The sequence below is a fragment of the Embiotoca jacksoni genome, unplaced genomic scaffold (assembly GCF_022577435.1).
Source record: "Embiotoca jacksoni isolate LCO1_2020_lvr unplaced genomic scaffold, fEmbJac1.0.p SCAF_19, whole genome shotgun sequence".
NCBI lineage: Eukaryota > Metazoa > Chordata > Actinopteri > Embiotocidae > Embiotoca > Embiotoca jacksoni.
Window position 1 is genome coordinate 9,013,542 of NW_027185329.1, and position 15,309 is coordinate 9,028,850.

Genomic DNA, 15,309 nt, shown 5'->3' on the forward strand with positions numbered 1-15,309 from the left:
GCATTAACAAATACAAACAAACACACACATTTGAACAGATGTAATTCCTGCATAGATGCATACTTTAGTGAAAGGGGGGTGTTGGAACTCAACGAGGAAGAAAGATTCACTCCGTCAGTCCACACAGAGAGGTGCATGTCTGTCTTATATGGATGATATGGAGAGTCACTGTTCAGCACACACACACACACACACACACACACACACACACACACACACACACACGCACACACACACACACACACACACACAGAAGTGCACAGTATAGCTATCTCTGTCATAGTGAGAACTCATTTACCATAACAGCACGTGCAATCTGTTTGGAGTTTGAAAGGATATTAACAGCGGCACAGTGTTCACCGCACACACTGCTCAGTGCTTCTGAGCACTGCTGCACTGGTGAAGATATGCACACACACACACACACACACACACACACACACACACACACACACACACACACACACACACACACACAGCAAATATACACATACCAGCAAAGTACTGGCAGATAACCACACCCAACGCACACTGCACATCCCCTCATTTACATCTCCAAAAATGTGCACGCATACCAGGATATAGACTAAAACACGACAATTACATATTTATACATACCAAGAGACATTGCCGTCTAACCTTAACCCCTCCCAGTGGTCTTATTTACACTGTACTGTGACAATCACAGAACCCCACTCTCTCATCTGTTGTCTGTTCTGTATTGTGTGTGTGTGTGTGTGTGTGTGCGCGCGCGTGTGTGCATGTGTGCGTGTGCGTGTGTGCGTGTGTGTGTGTGTGTGTGTGTGTGTGCGCGCGCACGCGTGTGCGTATGCGCGTGTGTGTGTGTGTGTGCATGTATGTTGGTTGCAATGGCAGGGTGCATTTAGCATTGACTGTGACACCTCCTTGGCTGTGACTCCACTACTGCAGCCGAATACCTAAGATGGGGGCCATCTGGCTCCACTAGGACTTGTTGCACACAGTCCTCTGGGAGTCCTTGGAGAGGGACCGACAAGCGTGTGAAGCACACTCTTGAGATGTGACACAACTTGCACCTTGTTTTTTTGTGTGTGTGTCTTTGGGAACACTTTTTTCTGGTTTCAGGATTTGCCTGTTTTTTTTTTGTTGTTGTTTTTTTTGTTTTTTTTCAGGGAAGTGTTTTAGAGTGTTAGAAGGAAGGCAAAGTTGTCAGCTCATGCTGTTGTGACGAGATCATGGGGAGTTATCCTTTGTGTACTTGTCTTTCAGTCTTTAGCCCTGTGACTACTGTTGCAACTGGATTTTCCCCTGAGGCATCCCAAGGAGCAAAAAACTGATTGATGAAATTTGGTATGATGTTCAATTTTCTGATGCTGAAAAAGTTGTAAATATGACATGTCTGTCTGTGCCTGTTTGGAGCACCCTTGAACAGATCACAGAAAGGCAGAGCTGCTCTCAGGGCGGAACTAACCATGTTTGTTAGGTTAAACCTGGGCTGGTAGAATTAGGCATCACAACTCTTATGCACGCGCACACACACACACACACACGCACACGCACGCACACACACACACACACACACACGCACACACACACACACACACACACACACACACACACACACACACACACACATCCATCTCATTTTATTCTGCCACTCCCAACCAGGTGGAACCAATCAAGCTTATCCTTCTCTGTCTCCCGTCACTCTCTCCCAAACCTTTCCAATCAGCTTGCTTTCCCTCTCCGTCTGCCAAATTGCAAGCCTGCTTTTGATTCACAGCACTGATTTTGTTAATGTATATTTTTAGACTTTTTCTCTTTAGTTGTACCTCCAACCCCTCTTCACGTCACTCGGCCCTCTCCTCTTCCCCTTCCCCCTCCATTTTGAAAGCTTCTTGTTTCGGGTAATTTTTCTAAGGTTGAGGAAAAAACAAGTAAATATCAGGTAGGCAACATAATCATTTGAAAGTTGTGTCTGTCAGGGTAAACACAGTCTGTAACACAGACCCGAATTTGATCCCAGCTTGCAGTCCATTTATAGTTGGATTAAGTCTTTTCAAGTCATGTCAGTTGTCCATTTTCATTGTTTAGCATGTTGTTTGTACAAGTGACGTTTTATCTACTCGCTGCATGAGCTGCTCGCGCCGTTTAATTTGCTGCCTGTAAAGAGACTGAAAACTTCACCCATCTGCCTACCGGCAGGTATGGTGCCGGTCAAGTTCAGGGGCGCAAGCACCATTATCCAGAGAGGAGTGGGGCGTAGCATGCCTTATTGTTTGATCAGGCTATCTGCAAATTGGCCAGTCTCATAAAGGAGCAGGTAGTAGTGAATTTTAATGGGCTTCTGTGTCCTGATACGTGCACAGACAGAGCACCAATCAAGCTCGGGGAATTCTAGATACTTTTTTTTAATGTGGCGAGGGTTGAGACAGTGTGAAATTTGTGGGGTGGACAGACAGAGGTGCAATGATTAGAGTGAGCAGCAACAGAGAGAAGAATGACAGAGATCAATCAACCCTTCACCTTAGGTTTGCTCTGTCTACCATTTTCTTTCCCTCTCACATAATGTCTTTACGCTTTAGGATCCCTTTTGCTCTGTCAAAAAACTTGGACAAGGTTAGGCTGACATTTCATTAGGTTATGTTATGAACTGTTCCTGTCTTCATGGATTGTAATGTGAGTTAGCAATCAGAGTTTAAAAAAAGAAGTGACATTTCTTCTAATGATCTGTTGTGTGTGACGCAATCCGATTTCAAAATATTTTGGGGATTTTAAAAGCCTCGGCTGCCGAGGCTCCAGCAGAGCTCCCTCTCTGTTGTAGCCTCTCCATTGTAGACAGTCTGAAAAAAGACAGATGATAAGAGAAAAAAAGAGAGAAAATTTCTCCTACTTGCTATTCATTTCATCAGTATTCCCTGTACGTGTCCAACAAGCACCAGCACAAACACACATTTAGGTTTGTGAATATTCCCCATGGCTTCACACTTTAAGACCCCCCGGGTTCTCGTAACCTCCTGAATTTTTTTTTTTTTTTTTACATTTTGCACAAATATATAATTGTTAAAAAGAGAGAAAACAAGGAACGCGTCGTTCCTCAAACTTACTTTTTGCAGATGCTTATTTTTCTGTTTATTACGTGTATATTTTTTTGCACTGATTTGAGCGGTCAGATTTTCCTCCGTCTTTTCCCTTTGTAGTGCAAATTGTAGATCTGTGTTGGTGTTGAAGCCTTGAATGCTTATTTTATGGTGTTTGTTCTCGGGGAGGAGGTGAGTCCAGGGCACCGGGCGGGCTTGATGAAAAATTAATAAAACACATAGTGAAACAAGAGCAGGTGTGCTTGAGAGAGAAGGGAGACAGAGGGAGCTGGTTTCCTGAAGCGTGTGCAAGTATGCGTGGTGGACAGTCGGTGTGTGACAGAGTGTTTGGTTTGTGGTGTGTTTAAGTCTGCTTTTTCTATGCGGGAGAGAGAGACAAAGACAAAGGGGAAAAAAAAAAAAAAACTAGAGCCAGCAGGCAGGCAGGCAGGCAGCGGCCACCCAGTAATGAGACAGTGAAGAATACACTTGGCAGTATCAGCAACAGATCTGTCTGTTCTTCCTCTTCCTGTCTGCCTGTGTCTGAATTGACCTTTGCCCTCTTCCACGGTGCCCCAGCACCAACAGTGAGCTCAAGAAAGGCAGGAGGAAAGAATATGTAGAAAACCAGAAAAGTGGCAGGAAGGTGAGTAGAAAAGAAAAGACTATGGAAAACAACACTATATGTGGTACACTGCAATATAAAAGAAGAGGAAGTCAAATCTTTCTTTACTTTTGTTGTGTTTGACAGTTCAAGACATTGATCCCTGTGTCTGTTGACCATGACTTTGGCTGGTACACCTTCCACGGTTTGAGTTTTTATGTACCAAGACCAAACAGTAAAAGTCACAAAATGGCACCTACATTACTGCTTGAAACGAAGTGAAAAGAAACAGGGAACGACACTCTTAACAGAGCTTCGACCCTGACATATCTCATATGTCCAAATTCAGCTTTCTCTCTCTTGTTTTTGCAAGCTGCATTATCTCCGGCTTGTCCCTGACAATCAAGTCAATTCTCATCCCCGAGCAACACTCACCGCTTCCACCAGTAAATAATACACCCGTGTTTAGTGCTGTTAAGCTCTACATCCATCGTCAAAGGTTACCTGCTTGCAGTCAATCTGTTTTTGTTTTTTTAACTTGCAAAGAAATCATGTGCTTTTTTTTATTTATTTTTTTTGCAAAACTTTAAAAACTAACATTTTAGTTTTGTCCATTTATGACGGTTGCTGTTTATCTCTTTTTGAGGAGGATTAAATGTGCAACAAATATTTTGTTTTGTTCTGCAATGGTGTTTATGAAGTGCTACTCCTTGCTGTGCCAGGATCCTATAGCTGTTATTGGTGTAGAGTAGAGGGCAGGCTTGGCACAAACAACAAATCAATAGGTGAATGTTGACCACCTGCATGGCCCTCGTGCCCCTCATCTCTTATTGGAGGCTTAAGAAGCTTTTTGTTGTTTCTTCAGAATCTTTTCTTTCTGTCCTTCAGTGACTCCAGCCCTTTCTTTTCCACTCTTGAAAGAACTCTCTCTACCTACCTTTCACCTCCCCCCCCCTTACCCCACTTCAAACCTCCATAGTGGCATTTTCTTTGCCTGCCAGACGAGCCTTCTAGCTTTGTCGCTCCATTTTTCTCTTTCATAAAAAAAAAAAAAATTAAATAGAAAAGTTCCCTCCAGAGGAAATTCACTTAGATGAGAGTTTATGGCCACTGAATCCTTTGATCCCCTGAACCTTTAATGCAGTAATCAGGTGTGATCGGGGCATGAAGAAACAGGACACAAGCTAAATGGTAGCAAGAAAGAGAAAGGAGAAAGAGGGAAGGAGGACAGATCTGGTGGTGATGGAGTGGGATAAGTGGAAGGAGCTTGCCTCTTGTCGGGGGTTGCTGGCTCCTGAACTTTTGCCAACCATTTCATATAATTCCTACTAAAGTAGAGTGACCCTGGCCACCCTAGACATCTGACCACAGACAATATAAGACTGTGGGGAGTAAAAGAAAAAGGAGGAGATGAAGAGAGGTAAGTGCACGGGGGGGTTAGTGTCTGACTGATTGGTTTATTACTGGATAGAAACTCCAGATCAACGGATCTGTTGTTGCAGGAATAAGTTTGAAAGGACACTAAAATGAGTGATCACTGTTTTTTACAACAGTATGCACTATTTTCCCCGCGACTGAAGCTGTGGCAGAAGATTTCTTGTTTCCTTCCCTATTAGGCATTTTTTTCATAATCTGTTCCTTAAAAAGAAACGATATAAAGTGGTATCAGATGCATCGTGCTGTTTGCAGTATTTAGTGCATGGCACTGGATGCACAATACTGGTATAAGTAATGGTGCATCCCTGCTAAAAACAATTTAATATACCTGTAATAACAAAAGAATATTCAAACAATTAAACAGTGTCTTGAATTTGTGCCTCTTGCTTTGACTTGGTAAACCAAATTAAATTAACAATTTAATTCTACATATCCAAAAATCTAAAAATCAATATATATAGTTCAACTAAACAATTAAACAATGTCTTGATTTTGTGCCTCTTGCTTTGACTTGGTAAACCAAAGCAATCCATATCCAGTATCCAAAAATCTCAAAATCAATATATATATAGTTCAACTTTGATTAAAATTAGCAGTTTGATTTCCTGCATCTTCTTTTATGTATATTTAATTGCATTTCCATCAGTGTTTTGATCCCATGTGATTTTGTAGCATAACTGAATTTTTTTTTTAAAATCAGTTCCCTTCATTCCTTTAATTACTGCTGTTCCGAGTTTACATATATGCATATATTCATATTGATATGCCGCTAGACAACCAGTGCAGCTGGACAAGGGATGTACTTGGCCATAACATATTTTAATTAGTCTTGACAAGACAAATAACCAAGTAAACGATTTTGAAACATCGACATAATTTAAATTGTATGTATCTTACAGTGTAAAATTAATGTTTGGAATCAGAATGAAAACTTAAATGTCAATGCAATAGCACTGTGCAGAAAGCAAAGCAAAGTATACTCTAGGAGATCACTTTTTGCTGCACAGCTGAGCATGGAATGAGAGCTGGGAGAAAGAGGAGGTGAAGACTTTAGGAATGACCCAGCTCATGCATAAAAAGGAGCAAGGGGATATAGCCTGGACGATCCGCTTAATGCATATCCATCATCCACCTTCACAGGTGACTGAAGTGGAACAACACAGGGGTCATGTGGTGGACCCGGCAGGCCCAGCATAGCTGATAAGACTTATAGTCCTGCATGCATGCAAGTGCCATGCTTCTTGTGGTAAAAGTTGGATGGATTATAAGTATTTCCTCTATGACAGGTGGATACACCTACACTAAGACTGAGTAGAGGAAGAAGAAGCCCTTACATTACTTTATTATAGGAATATTATTAGAGCATTGCAGCTCTTCCTGAGACATAAGGTGCACTTATCAGACAGACAAATAGCGAACTGGCAGTCTGAGAGAGAGACCAGTTGGACGGTGCTATCCAGGACTTCTTCATGATTACAAAGCTTGTGTTCTGGAGTGAAGCCCAGATCCTGCTGGATTTCATAGCAGCTGTCCATGTTCAAAGAACATTGGTGCTTAAAGGTTGACACCTCTGTCTTTCCCCTCTGCCCACGAGCAGGGTGTTGTGGTCATTGTGTTGTTACACATTAGGGGAAACATCATTTGGCTTTCCTTTAGTAGCTCTGCTGAATGCTGCTGCACTGCAGGAGCAGGAAATGATGGTGATATTGCAGCTGAGGTCCTCACTCAGCTTATCAGCATTCTCCCCACCAACCTCTCGATCTTGTCATGTTTTAAGTGACTTATTTATCCGACACTCCAACTGTTCTCACCCTGGCGGAGTCCCACATCCTCTGTGACCCTTAATGCCACATCCATCCACTTGTTTTTTTGTTTTTTTTCCACGTCTCAAAGTGACATTAAGCAATTAGCTGGCACTTATTTCAAGGCACTACATATTCATAATTGTTGTTCTGCTCACCAAAGGTCCCTCCAAATCTGTCATTAGTGGCTTTATTGCACTGAGCTAATGGTCTGCCGAGACAGCAACCTCACGCCCCGGGCCCCCGACCATCCACCTCCAAAGCCTCATTGCACTTCCCTGTCGGTCTTTGCTTTGAGGTTTTGGTGTTTGTTCGGTTTAGATTAGTTGCTTTGGCAGGATAGGCACACTGCAGCAGCTCACCCCTTTCAGTCTGTTGTTGTTGTTCTGGCTGTGAGTAGCTTGGCCAGCTTAGAGAGGTCTTTGCTTCACATGTCAGGAGCATCACATCTTGATTCTCTCACACACACAAGCCTGGTTACAATTCAGGCCTTCCATATTGTGGAAAAACAAAACAAAAACATGTAATTTTTCACACATGACAATATTGTTTTATGAGTCACGTTTTCTTCTGCCTATCAGGCAGTATCCACTGCTGAGGTGGAAATACTGACCTCAGAAAAGACGAGCAGTTGCAGTTATCAAATAGGCTGTTTAAATAATCAATTTTAAAACATATTTTGCAAAGACTGTTTATGACTCCAACACTATTTCTGAATTTATGGAGTATGCTGTGCTCCAATAAGCTGTCAAGACGCTGCCGCCAATTTGCTTTCTCATCAGTGTCATCATTAATTAGGTATGATATATAATTATGCTGCTTAGGTCCATCTTCTGACAGGTTCCAAGCTATTCTAGTTATTTAAAAAAAAAAGTTGTATAAGATCAATTAAGTTTTGTTCTCGTGTAGCTTCTATTTTTCTTATATAAACTGTCGAAAAAAACAAACCCTGCATGCCATTAGAATACTGCTATTTACGGAGCCAGACATTTTAGGCTACATCTTTGGAGAATAAAAGTCAAACTGAATAAGATGGCATGCATTACATCCCCAACAACTTTCTTAGCAATTAAACAACAGAAGAAGTTTGCATCATAAAAGGCTTGTTGAGCAGCACTGCCACCCACGTTGTGTGGTAAACTGATGTCTGGTTTCAAGACGCCCACTGCACCTCCACACACGGACCCACCTTCCGACATATGCACACATGCACCCAGAGAAACACACACACACTCAGAGCCACCCACCACTAAACCAGACCTGACTGGTTGACGTTTCTCTACAGAGAGGCACTTCCTTTAATGGCCCCGGCCTCATCTCCTGTCTCCCCTGGAGTTCGCCTGTCTTACCCCAGACGCCTCAGGAGCCTGACAAGACAGAAAGGGAGGGAGAGAGGTGTGTTTGTGTGTGTTTGTGTGTGTGCATGTGTGTGTGTGTGTGTGTGTGTGTGTGTGTGCGCGCGGGCAGGGGGTGTTTGATAAACTGCCACTGGCTGAGACGGGTAAACAGATTTTTTTTTTTTTTTTTTTAATGTTTTTTTTTTTTTTTTTTTTTTCACTCCACCTCTTTTCCTCACAGGCAGGGTATCGTTGGAGCTTTCCGAGACAATTACTCTTCTCTCATGTCTCAGCTGTGTCTATCACGGTGGCTCAGCACATCAAGGAAACCTCCTGTATTGTGCGGGTTTTTTTGGAAGGTGGGACCCCAGTTTCTGGCACTTAAAATTATAGGTAGAGGAAAGACAGCGTGTCAGCTTACATTGCTGAACTCGGTCATGGAGAAACTTGTCAAAAATCCCTCTAATCAGCTATAAACATGTGCGTATATTCAGTAATAATCATTGTAACAAAAAAAATAGGAAAATTAACCTTGGCAGAGAATTTTTGTGCCCCAATTTGGGATAGCCTACATACATCCATGTATTTAAATGGAAGTAATTTAATATACAAAATGATGAGAAAGTGAAGGCAATGTCTGCCTTCATCAAAGAAGAACAAAAAAAGATACGTCACTCCTCGCATTGTATTCTTTATGATGCCATTTTTGGCTTCCATTTGTTTGTGCTGCAAGTTTTGAACTTGTGCTGACATTGGTGAACAACTATAGGGTAGTATTTTTACCTTAATATGCTAAAGTATATTCAATGTATAAAGGCATTATTATTCACTATACTTTTATTCACTATTAGAAATAGCAGCAATAGTGTGCGTTTCTTTGAAAATGTATCAGCCAAGGGCTGTGTGAGTTTATAGGATTTGATATCTGAAAAAAATATGGTGTTCTATGGACACAACCCATAGTTGCCTACTTTACCTGCAATGGGCAGGAAGTTGTCACCTAATGTTACACACTATTATAATGTACAGCCTGAGGGAAAGACTTGGTTCCTGCCTCGTGTTATCTATGAACAGACATGTCTTTGTTTGGTTCCTGGTATTTGTGCTCAAATCCTCTCCTTCTTTCCTTCTTTTTGCATTGATGTTTTGCAAAACTGCACTCTCCAAACGCCTCCAGCCCTAGTGGTAATCAGTGGCATTACACTTTAAGGCACTTCTGCATTGGCTTCATTTTTCAGAAACATTTTTTTTATGTGCCGTCTATGATGACGATGATAGCATTATGAACATGGCCTAATATGGGCTATGTTCAGAAGTGGAGGTGGTGTAGAACATGTTTGAAAGCCACAACTGTCAGAACAGTCCATCAATGTACCAGAACAAATTTCTCATCATTCTTACATATTTACATTTTAGGCATTTAACCACTTATGATGTAGAGGAAACTAGCAAGACTCGGAGGCAATTAAAGGACACCTAGGTGCTATATAATTTGAACCTATGACCTTCTACATAGAGTACAATAATGCCCTCTACATACACATTTTCATTGTGAATTACACTCAGTACAGTACATAGTTAACCAACGCTAAACCTCAATTCTAAAGTCAACTGCTTACCTCTGTAAATGCATGGAAAACAGCAATTACAAAAGAAAAAGCACATTGATGGTTTACCCTGTGTGGTCTTCATATGGTCAGAAAGCTGAAACAATGCTGGGAACTTCTATCTCACAGCCAATATCTTTGAATTTTTCAGTTTGTCTTTTTCTCTCGTTCTCTATCACTATTTTCCTCAGTGCCTGACTTCCCTTCTCTCATCTGATCTATCAGTCTGTTTCTCTTGGGTTGAAATTTTCCAGATTTGGATTTAAATGTTGCCCTTGGTGGCTCGATGTGCTCGGTGTGGAGAATACCAATAGGACATCAGACGTCTTTCTGGGAACAGAGCAGGGGGGTAGAGGTTGAGTGCCGGCTGTATAATAACCATTATTCAGCTGAGATGGCTATCAGGAGAGGGCTATCGGTGCTGGGGCCAGAGACACTGTGATTAGATTTCCCCTGTGCTGCTATTCTTCTCTGTCTGTGGATCTTTCTGTTGCACTGTTGCCCCATCTTCCTTTGTATATTGCTCAAGCAATTCAACAGGAATCCTATAGGATTCAAAGGAATGTCACACAAAGATACATTGAAGAGAGTGAAAGTTACAGAATTGTCTTTTACTTCCATGTGGTTTGGTCAGAAAAGATGTCCTTGGCTGTATATGATCATCACAGATTACAAACTGTCAACCACAGACAAGAAAGCTGCTGAGTGAAACAGACTTTAGCTGCTATACTTCACAGCACAAGCTGAAGAGAAACCAAAAAATTTCTCCTCAACTTGTAGAAGTTTGTGGTCTTGAATGTACTCTGAGTTAGAAAACATTTACTTAGTTTTTAGTAGTCAAGCACACTGTACATGGTGACTGGAATGAGAAACAATTAGTCTCAAATATGTCATCCACGGTGGTGTGGGAACCTTGTAGACTCAACCATTATGAGGCAGAAAGGGAAATCGGTGGTATCCTATACTATGGAACCTTGACCATTTTTCTAACATTTGCACAAGTACTTCCAAATCCAATAAATGAATCCTACATTGTATTGACCATTGACTATTAATGCACAAAAGCACAGTAGCAAATTGACTTTTGAATATTCTCCATTTCTACCCGCTTGTATCATACATCTTCCATGTTAATACTCTCCTCCCTTGTCTCTGGACTGCCGTTTGTGGTGTAGATTCAGAGCAAATTATACTGCATTGTGTAGAGTCTGAGCAGTTGGCTCTGCCTATTAGTTAAACATCTTTTTTTTCAGACTCCTTTTACGTGTGTGAATGAGAGCGAACCATTGGATTTATTCATCCATTTCCACTGTTTATTATCCTCTTTCTCAGAAACCTCTAGTCTCAACCTATCTTTGCCTTTTTCTCGCTCTCTCTCCTCGTTCCCTTTGCTCTCTCGCTGCCTCTCTCCTGGCAGTCCCTCTGCGGTATTAATGCACAGGCCTGCTTAAAGCCTGTGTCTGTACGCTGTGGCGCTGGGTAATCAGTTAACCTGATTATGCTGCTGATGAAATTAAATCATTGCAGTAAGTGAAAATAATAATATGAGTAATAGGTGCGGGGTATGGTGGAGCACCCCGTGGCATTTGCTGCAGTCCCAGCCTGTTGGGATTTGCTTCTCTCCCTCTATCTTTTGCTGTAGCTCCCCACATTCTGGGACATAACTGATGCTGAAAAAAAGTAGCTTTGAAGCTTCTGATGTTGATGAAATTAGATGAGATATGCAGTATGATAATGATAATAATCAGTCAATAATGATCTAAGATAGCACAGCATTTGTATTATAAATATATATATTTCCCAAAATTGTTGTCTCCTTATACAAGTTATATGTGACCAATGAAGTCATTCATCCATTCATTCATCCATCCATCCATCCATTCATTCATTCATTCATTCATTCATCCATCCATTCATTCATTCATTCATTCATTCATTCATTCATTCATTCATTCATTCATTCATTCATTCATCCATCCATCCAATGTCCAATGTCCAATATGCTAGGTAATACCCTGCTAGGGTTAGTGCTTCATATGTTAGTGTAGCTTACATGGTAGAGTAGAGCATTAACACCCCGGGATTAAGTGTCATGTGTAAAACTATATAGCTGATTTAGAAAAGCAAGTTAGCAACGTATAAAAGGTTTCAGTCTTGGTGTAGGTCAGTGGGTAGAGAAAGGCACTGAACCTGCCAGGTGCCAAGGTTGAGTCCTCATTGAATATAGGTCGGGGATACTATTCATGATGCTGTAAAGTACATTTGAAACCACAGTGTATAACAGATGGAGAATACTTGTGAGTAACATAGTGGGTGTAGCACAGCAATAGGAGTTCCAAGGCTATACCATACACCCGTAATGAGACCACCAATCTATCAGTATACTGTATGTTCTCATTGGTCCGGAAATAGTGAAAGTGCCCACTAAATGTACCCAAACTTTTTTTTTTGGAAATAGATTGTTTGGTAGCAGTGAATGACTGGAAATGGAATTAGTCAGGGGAGTTAAATGAGTTTAAAGGACGGACCTTTTAAGAGGGCCACAGTTAGCCTGATACAAAGCAGAACGCAGCAGCAGGCACGAGTCGGCAGCTTAACAGCCGGGCAGTGGCTAAGCTAACTGCAGGCTGATTAAAGGCTTTGCACCTGTCACTTGTGTAATGATATTAAATGGCCAAGCGAAATTAAAGACAATTATGGATAATGACGACACTCGCACCAACACAAAAAAAAGGCCAAAGAGAATGACAAAAATGAATAGTGAGATAAGGTCACCTCGAGTCGCCAGGAGGCTCAGCTTAGATCATGCTGCTCAAGCTAGCATTGAGTAAACATGTACTGTTTGCCATCACAGTAACTGTTCTTCCTCTTGCATGTCTTGAAAGCCTATTACATTACAATTAACATATGCATTGAGGAAGGTGTGATCTCAGGAACATGTTGAATAGTTTCCACAGAATGCCTGTCCAGTGAGAAGATATACATTTGTTATTGTTAAAAACATGTTCTTTTTACTTGAATGACTTTTGATCTGATTAACTACCAGTTTCAATCATGTCTTTCCAAGGCCTTTGTCATGTCTATACTGCACATCAGAATAGTGGAGAAGACCACGCTAAGCTGCTCAAATGCCAGTCATCACCATAAACCAACAAGTATGGAAGCACTGGCCGATTTCAGAAACTATGGGATGCATCAAAAAGTCTGCTGTAGCACTTTGAAACTTCTTCAACAAGGTGGCACAGCAAGGGAGATACTGTAGGTTGGATGGTGGGAATGTCAAGATTCTCTGTAAGTGCTCCATTCTTACCCATTAAAACAAACATACAGTACCAGTGGAGTTGTCAGATATTTATTGGACAGTTCAAATCAGGTCATTAAAAAGTGAAAACAAAATGTTATGCCAAAATGCCGGGTGCACCTGCAACATCTGTCTCATAGTGCTGTTGTATGATGATCGTTGGTCTTAGTAACAAAGGCCCCCCCCCCCCCCCCCCCAACAAAGTAAACAGCAACATTGTCATTGACCAATAGTGCAACTGCATTGATTCTATTTGGCCTGCAAAGATCTGTCATCACAGAGCACACACATCATAGAAATACAATTGCTATGCCATTATAGGGGACAAGCCCTTTGGGAATTCTAGGATACTATCAGCCCATGTCATTGGCTGCCTTCTCTCCTTCACAGACAGGCTGGCTAACCCTAAAGTAACACTCTCTCGATGAGTGATCTATTTATTTTTGCATGGCCGCCTTTATCGAAAGAGCCTGTAAGCTTCAGGGGAAAAGATGGTATCAGAGTCTATTCCCGGGGAGGCAAATAACCCGCATACATGCCATTTATTCAAGAAAGGCTGCTGGTGTTGTATCAGGTCAGAGCAGCTATAACGATAGCATAATCTCTCCATTGAATCCACGGTCCCGGCTTCTTGTTTACTGCCGTTTTGGTGGGTTTGTTTGTTCACCCAGCTTTTCTGCTCTCTCTTGTTCCTTTCATGCATATTCTCTCTGCCTAATTTCATTAGTCTCCAAATCTTATTTACCCAGCGTATGTTTTCAGCTTCATTAACGCAGTCGACTGTTTTCATGTCATGCAAGGCAGAGTTAGCGTGATGTGAAGTCCACATAGGCCTCAGCAACATGAAAAGCATCACATGTAACACTTGGAGAGCGAGCCACACCTACCTTCGGCAGATGTCCTCCAACAGGCAGAACTACTTGCTACCTCGAGGGGTACGAGAGTACACCACCTGTTTATGGTATCTTATACATAGATCTGTGATGACACACATAGGAGGAGGGAGAATTGAAGAGCGCATTGTCCCGTCTTGTCCTGAAGTTTATATAGTGAAGTGAAGGCTTGTCATTGCTTTTCTGAGCTGCAGGGGAACTTGGTATAAACAGATTATACAGGGGTGATCATGAAAAATTGATAGAGAGGATACTGCACGAAACCTAAAAGAGTGTAAATGCCTGTACTTTTCTGAACCTACCATTGAAATATTCATTGTGCTCTGCTGATGTCAGCATTAGTTAGAGGTCACCTGTCTGGAACCACTGGTTCTTACTTCTGTTCCTCCCACATGTCTTATTTTCAGAGATTCAATATTTCAAAAATGTGAGCACACATAAAATCACCATCACTTTTCTCTACACAGTCTTCTGAGTGCATAAAATAGGCATAAAGTTATATTTCATATTCTTTATTCATCCCCAAATAAATAAAAAATAAAAGAATTTAAAAAAAAATCCTCTAAGGTTAATTCATTATGTAAGCTGCATTAATCAATATTAATCATCTTGAAATTATTGCTCTCTTTTCACCGTCCATTTCATTTGAAATGCTTAACTGGCATGACTTGAAATGAGGCAACATTGGTCAAGAATAGAAGATTTTTTAACAAATTAATTCATCATATCATATATGCATAACCTGAAAAATCTAATATGGAATACTTTTTCATAACTGTCCATTAAAGGCAGATAGACCAACTCTGCTTTTAGAGTGTGCGACTAAAACTGCAATTCCAAATTACTGTCCTAATTTCCCTTAATTTAGTGTTTGTGGGGCGCCAATGAGACCACCATGATGTCTGCAAAGTGGACATGAGGTCATTGGCTTGCCAAATGAAAAGCGAGCTGTGCCGTGCCACTGGCCAACATCGAAGTCAGTCAATCTTCTCCCGTTGGTGATGTGGCCTTGGGCTTCTGATGCATATTGCAGCCCAGGGTGCTTCCCCCTCAGCTCTCATCATCTGAGAATGAGTCACTACACTGGCTCCAGTCGGGGTAGAGGTCAGGCGATTTGACCCATGGGACTAATTCCCCCGAGAGAGTAGGGAGTCGGCATGAGGAGAACAATGAGCGCAGAGTGCACTACTCTGTCATCTCTTAAAAGTGAAATAATGGCTCAATCATGCATGATTATTAGCTGCAAGAATACTGCAATGTTTGTGTTTC

The 15,309-nt window shown here is 41.5% G+C and overlaps 1 protein-coding gene across 7 annotated transcripts in view; it reads left to right on the forward strand.

Moving 5' to 3' along the window:
- Positions 1-15,309, forward strand: part of ptprsa (protein tyrosine phosphatase receptor type Sa) — a 228,639-nt gene that overhangs the window by 119,048 nt on the left and 94,282 nt on the right. The gene's annotated exons all lie outside the window — the stretch shown is intronic.